The sequence below is a fragment of the Nicotiana tomentosiformis genome, chromosome 7 (genome assembly GCF_000390325.3).
Source record: "Nicotiana tomentosiformis chromosome 7, ASM39032v3, whole genome shotgun sequence".
Classification (NCBI taxonomy): domain Eukaryota; kingdom Viridiplantae; phylum Streptophyta; class Magnoliopsida; order Solanales; family Solanaceae; genus Nicotiana; species Nicotiana tomentosiformis.
In genome coordinates, this window is record NC_090818.1 from 11,170,242 (window position 1) to 11,176,263 (window position 6,022).

Genomic DNA, 6,022 nt, shown 5'->3' on the forward strand with positions numbered 1-6,022 from the left:
TGTGTTTTTTCCAAACATCATATATAGTCATATTATGACTTTAAACTCATTTAAATCATGATTAACAAGTCTCATATTCATTATACGGCACCTTGGGACGTACAGGGTGTAACAATCTTCCCCTCTTAGAAACATTCGTCCTCGAATGTTTAACTCCTAGAGATTTATAAAAATTTTGGCAGAGTCTCCTCTGTAATGGTACCATTACCAACCTGTCAGTCAGAAAACCCCAACAATACAAAGCCACATAGGTCCACAATCATCAATAACACAAATAGTCTCACACGACCAATGACAATAACTAACATAAGAATCAAGTACCATATACGTACCTAAGGTTGTGATGTCTCAGTCTGATCCTCCTCCGGAAGCGGAAACAAGTGAGGATACCTAGACTTCATGTCTTCTTCAGCTTCCCAAGTCATCTCCTCCACATTATTGTTCCTCCAAAGTACTTTAACCGAAGATACGTCTTTGGTTCTCAATCTCCAAACTTGTCTATCTAGTATAGCAATGGGAGCTTCCTCATATGATAGATGCTCTGTGACCTGAATATCGTCAACTGGAACGACTCTATAAATATCTCAAATACACTTGCAGAGTATATACACGTGAAAAACTGGATGTACTGACTCCAAGTTGGAAGGCAAGTCTAACTCATATGCTACCTGGCCTACTCTGTGTATGATCTTATAAGGTCCAATGTACCGAGGGCTAAGCTTTCCTTTCTTACCGAATCTCATAACGCCTTTCATCGGTGATACCTTTAGGAATACCCAGTCATCTACCTGAAACTCCAAGTCTCGTCTTTGATTATCTGCATATGACTTTTGACGACTCTGAGCTGCTAATAGCCTTTCCCGTATAAGCTTAATCTTCTCAACTTCATGTTGTACCAACTCTGGTCCTACTAACTTAGTTTTCCCAACCTCGAACCATCCGATATGTGACCTACACTTTCGTCTGTAAAGAGCTTCGTATGGAGCCATCTGAATGCTGGAATGATAACTATTATTATATGCGAACTCAATAAGTGGAAGATGATCATCCCAATTACCTGTGAAGTCCATCACACAAGCCCATAGCATATCCTCCAGTGTCTGAATAGTACGCTCAGCCTGACCGTTTGTTTGGGGATGAAATAATGTACTAAGACTTATTTGAGTCCCCAATCCTTTTTGGAAGGACCTCCAAAAATTAGTTGTAAATTGAGCACCTCTATCTGAGATAATAGATATAGGGACACCATGAAGTCGTACTATCTCCTTAATGTAAATCCTTGCATAATCCTTTATTGAATACGTAGTCCTGACCGGCAGAAAATGGGCTGATTTTGTAAGTCTATCAATAATAACCCATATGAAATCGAACTTACGCTGGGTACGAGGTAAGCCTATGATGAAATCCATGTTAATCACTTCCCATTTTCAAGTCGGAATCTCTATAGCCTGCAATAATCCACTGGGTTTCTGATGCTCAATCTTAACCTGCTGACAATTTGGGCACTGAGCAACAAACTCTGCTATATCCTTCTTCATTCCGTCCCACCAGTATATTCCCCTGATATCATGATACATCTTCGTCGCTCCTGGATGAATGGAATAACGAGAATAGTGAGCTTCTCCCATAACCTGTTGGCGCAACCCTGCTACATTAGGAACACATAATCGACCTCAATATATGAGGACTCCATCTCCTGTAATCTCCAATGGTGTCTTATCCTTTTGAGGTGTTGTATCTCTGTAGTGAGCTAGCACAGGATCTTCATGCCGGTGTTCCTTCACTTCAGCTACTAGAGATCATGTTGTCGTGTCCTGAATAGTAACTCCGGTACCACCTGAATCTAATAATCGAACTCCAAAATTAGCTAGCTGATGAATCTCACAAGTTATCTCACACTTCTTTGGCTGTAAATATGATAAGCTACCCATAGATCTACGGCTGAGGGCGTCGGCTACTACATTCGCCTTTCCTGGATGGTATAAAATATCAACATCATAGTCTTTTAGTAGCTCCAACCATCGCCTCTGACGTAAATTCAATTACTTTTGCTTGAATATATATTGAAGGCTCTTATGGTCTGTATAGATATCAACATGAATGCCATACAAATAGTGCCTCCACATCTTTAGTGCATGAATCACCGTGGCTAAATCTAAATCATAGGTGGGGTAATTCTTCTTGTGGTTTCTTAGTTGTCTAGAAGCATAAGCGATAACCTTACCATGTTGCATCAATACACAATCCAATCCAATGCCCGAAGCGTCACAATAGATAGCATAACCATCGGTCCCTTCTGGAAGTGTCAGAACCGGTGCTGAAGTCAATCTGTCCTTCAATGCCTGAAAACTCCGCTCACAAGCATCAGTCCACTGAAACTTGGTTGCCTTCTGAGTCAACTTTGTCAATGGTGCTGAAAGGGAAGAAAACCCCTCTACAAATCTCCTATAATAACCTGCCAAACCCAGGAAGCTACGAACCTCTGTCAGTGTCGTGGGTCTAGGCCAAGTCTTCACTGCCTCAATCTTCTGTGTATCGACCCGAATACCCTCACCCGAAATAATATGACCAAGGAAGGCTACAGAATTCACATTTCGAGAATTTTGCATACAACTTCCTTTCTTGTAAATCTCTGAGCACAGTACGCAAATGATCTGCATGTCCAGCCTCTGAACGAGAATAAACCAAAGTATCATCTATAAATACAATCACGAACAGATCTAGAAAGGGTCTGAACACACGGTTCATCAAGTCCATGAATACCGCTAGGGCATTAGTCAAACTGAATGACATAACACGAAACTCAAAATGTTCGTATCTGGTTCTGAATGTTGTCTTCGGAATATCCTTTTCTCTAACCCTTACCTGATGGTACCCCGACCTCAAGTCTATCTTTGAGAAACACTTGGCACCCTGCAACTGATAAAATAAATCATCAATCCTCGGGAGTGGGTACTTATTCTTGATCGTCGCCTTATTCAACTGTCTGTAATCAATAAACATCCGCAAGGAACCATCTTTATTTCTCACAAATAACACAGGTTCTCCCCACGGTGATGTACTGGGTCTGATAAAGCCTTTTTCAATGTCACGCCCCGAACCTAGGAGCGAGACAAGCACCCGGTGCCTCACCTAACCTGGCGTACCAAATTGCGACTAAGGGACTCTGAACACATAATGTCATACTTTGGCCATGGGGCCACCTTGCAAGACAATTTGCGAAGCAAAATATAAAACTGAATGGAAATTAGCGCTAACTAAACATCAATATAAAGCTAGGCTGAAAAGGCCGTCATAGCTACTACAGCTGACAAACCACCAAATTATACATACCAGGCCTACAAACCCAACATACTGCACTAACCAACAGGATATGTCTACAAGCCTCTACTGATAGATGTACTATGATCGGAACAGGGCCCCGACCTACCCATAACATATATACAGATATACATAAGATGTACACAACACTCTAGACCTGGCAACTCCGAAAGGCGTGGAGCTTACCGATCAGGCTGAACTCGGGAAACACCTACTGAGGAGATCTACTCGTCTGTCTATCTGAACCTGCATGCATGAAATGCAGCGTCCCCGGAAAAGGGACATCAGTACGAAATAATATACCGAGTATGTAAGGCAATAACATAACTGAAAATCAAAACTGAACTGATAATATAATAACTGAAAGTAACTGGGAGTCAAAGATGATCTGGATATATACTTACCTGCTGATACTGACTCAACTCCTTCAATGTAGTAAGTAAAATAATTGTACGGCCTTATAAGGCTCGGTATATATAACTGTTGTGCCATAGTAGGCTCGCTCATAGGCGCTCGGCCATACTAGGCTATGTATCTCGACCATGCTGGGCTCGCTCATAGGCGCTCGGCCACAGTAGGCTCGGTATATAACTTTCCATCTGATCAGAGGTTGCCCAATAGGGGCCTGCCCATCGATTATAGCTCGATGGTAATGAAAATACTGTAATACTGTATATATAGGCTTGTTGCTCTCTTGACTGGAAGAAGACAATACTAAATTGAATATAGAATCTCGATAAGGAATAATATTGTAACTTATGAGACTAGAATAGTGTGAATAAATTCATGAATATGAACTTCTCTTTTTGTCTCATTACTAACACATGTAGCTATGAGATCATGCCAAAATGAAGGAAGGCTTAGCCTTAACATACCTTATCACAATCTTTCCAATCACCAAGTTGAACTCACCTCTTTGCACCTTAATCTACAAGAATGATAATAATACTATCGTTAAGTTACGAAAGGTACAACTATCGCACAACGAACGATAAACTTATTTTGTATTAAAACGGGCAGCATCTCCCCTATAATCCTTACTTCCTCCAAATTCAAGATAACACCAACAATACAAGAACAGAACAATAACAACATATATACATCATTTTCCAGCCCTATATACACCATCAAAACGACCACCGTAGTAGTGTCAAACGACCCGAAAATGTTATGACGAACGACCAACCAACCACCCTACATTTATATGGTGTTTATAAACCCCCTTCTTCCTCCAAAACTCCACAAAATAGTAGTAAAACACGCAGCCCAACAGCAACACAAAACAGTCCACAAAACAGTCCGCTACAAGTGAATAACTCGAACTCACGGCTTCCGATCACCGTCCCGTGAGTTCTTACAAGTATAGAACGACTTACCATGAATTTACAGAAGAAAAATTGGATGAAAGAGAGCAGTAAACTCACCTTATTTGTTGGATAACTCAGCTCTTATCTTGGTTCTTCAAACTCTAGGTTTTACCTCCAATTAGAACTTGAAAGGGAGAGAAAATCAATTAGGGTTTGTGGGAAATTTTTGGGAGGATTCTTTGCAGAGCTTATGTCTGGTTATTATGCTCTATTTTAAGTCTAATATATGAAGAAAATAGTCCCTTAAAAGGCCTCTTTGGATGACCCGAAATGGCCCATTTTTGGGCTTTCATTTAAGCAAGTAGGTGACACACCTACTTGTCACCTAGCAGCTTGCGCAGTATCGCACAAATGCCCATATCTTTCTACTCCAATGTCGTATTGACAAACGGTTTAATGCGTTAGAAAATAGACTCATAGATATTTAATTTGATGGGTGGAACACCCCATAACTCTAAGTATATTAGGAGAAAATTGCAGTTACATTTGACCCAAAGTTTCAGTAAAACTTATGAATGTAACTTGTGATGACTTTTATCGACTTTTGTTCCACAACTCGCTTGACTTCAAAACATAACACACGGATGTCATACGACTAATATAAATCATAAGATAATCTCCTTATCATGTTAATCACCCTAGTCTCACCCCAAAGGTACATGTTATAACATTCCCAACTTGTCAACTTTCGACGAAATATTATTTTATTTAATTGCTTTAGCTTCTGAACTGTCCAACCCTCTTTGTACTTGTTGTTCATGATCTTCAATATTTGTAACCTCAGAGGTAACATGATTAACTTACTTTATATACTTTTAAATATTATCTCATTTTTGGTCCTACATTAGTTTGCTTACGACGCATTTTTACGTACGAAAATATAGGGTGTAACATTCAAGCAAATCCATCAGTTGTTCTTTCAACTCTCTCAGCTCTGCAGGTGCCATTTCATAAGGAGGAATAGATATCGGCCGAGTATCTGGTAATGTGTCAATAGCAAACTCAATCTCCCACTCTGGCGGAAGGCCTGGAAGCTCATCGGGAAACTCATTAACCACCGGAATAGATTGAAGGGTCGGTGACTCTGCTTTCACATCCTGTACCCGAACTAAGTGATAAATATAGCCTTTCTGATCATCTTCCTTGCCTTGAGATAGGAAATAAACCTACCTCTCGGCGATGCAGTATTACCTTTCCACTCTAGAACTGGCTCCCCTAGAAACTGGAACCGAACCATCTTTGATCTACAATCAACGTTAGCATAACAAGAAGCCAACCAATCCATACCCATTATAATATCAAATTCTACCATATCTAGCTCAATCAGGTCCGCT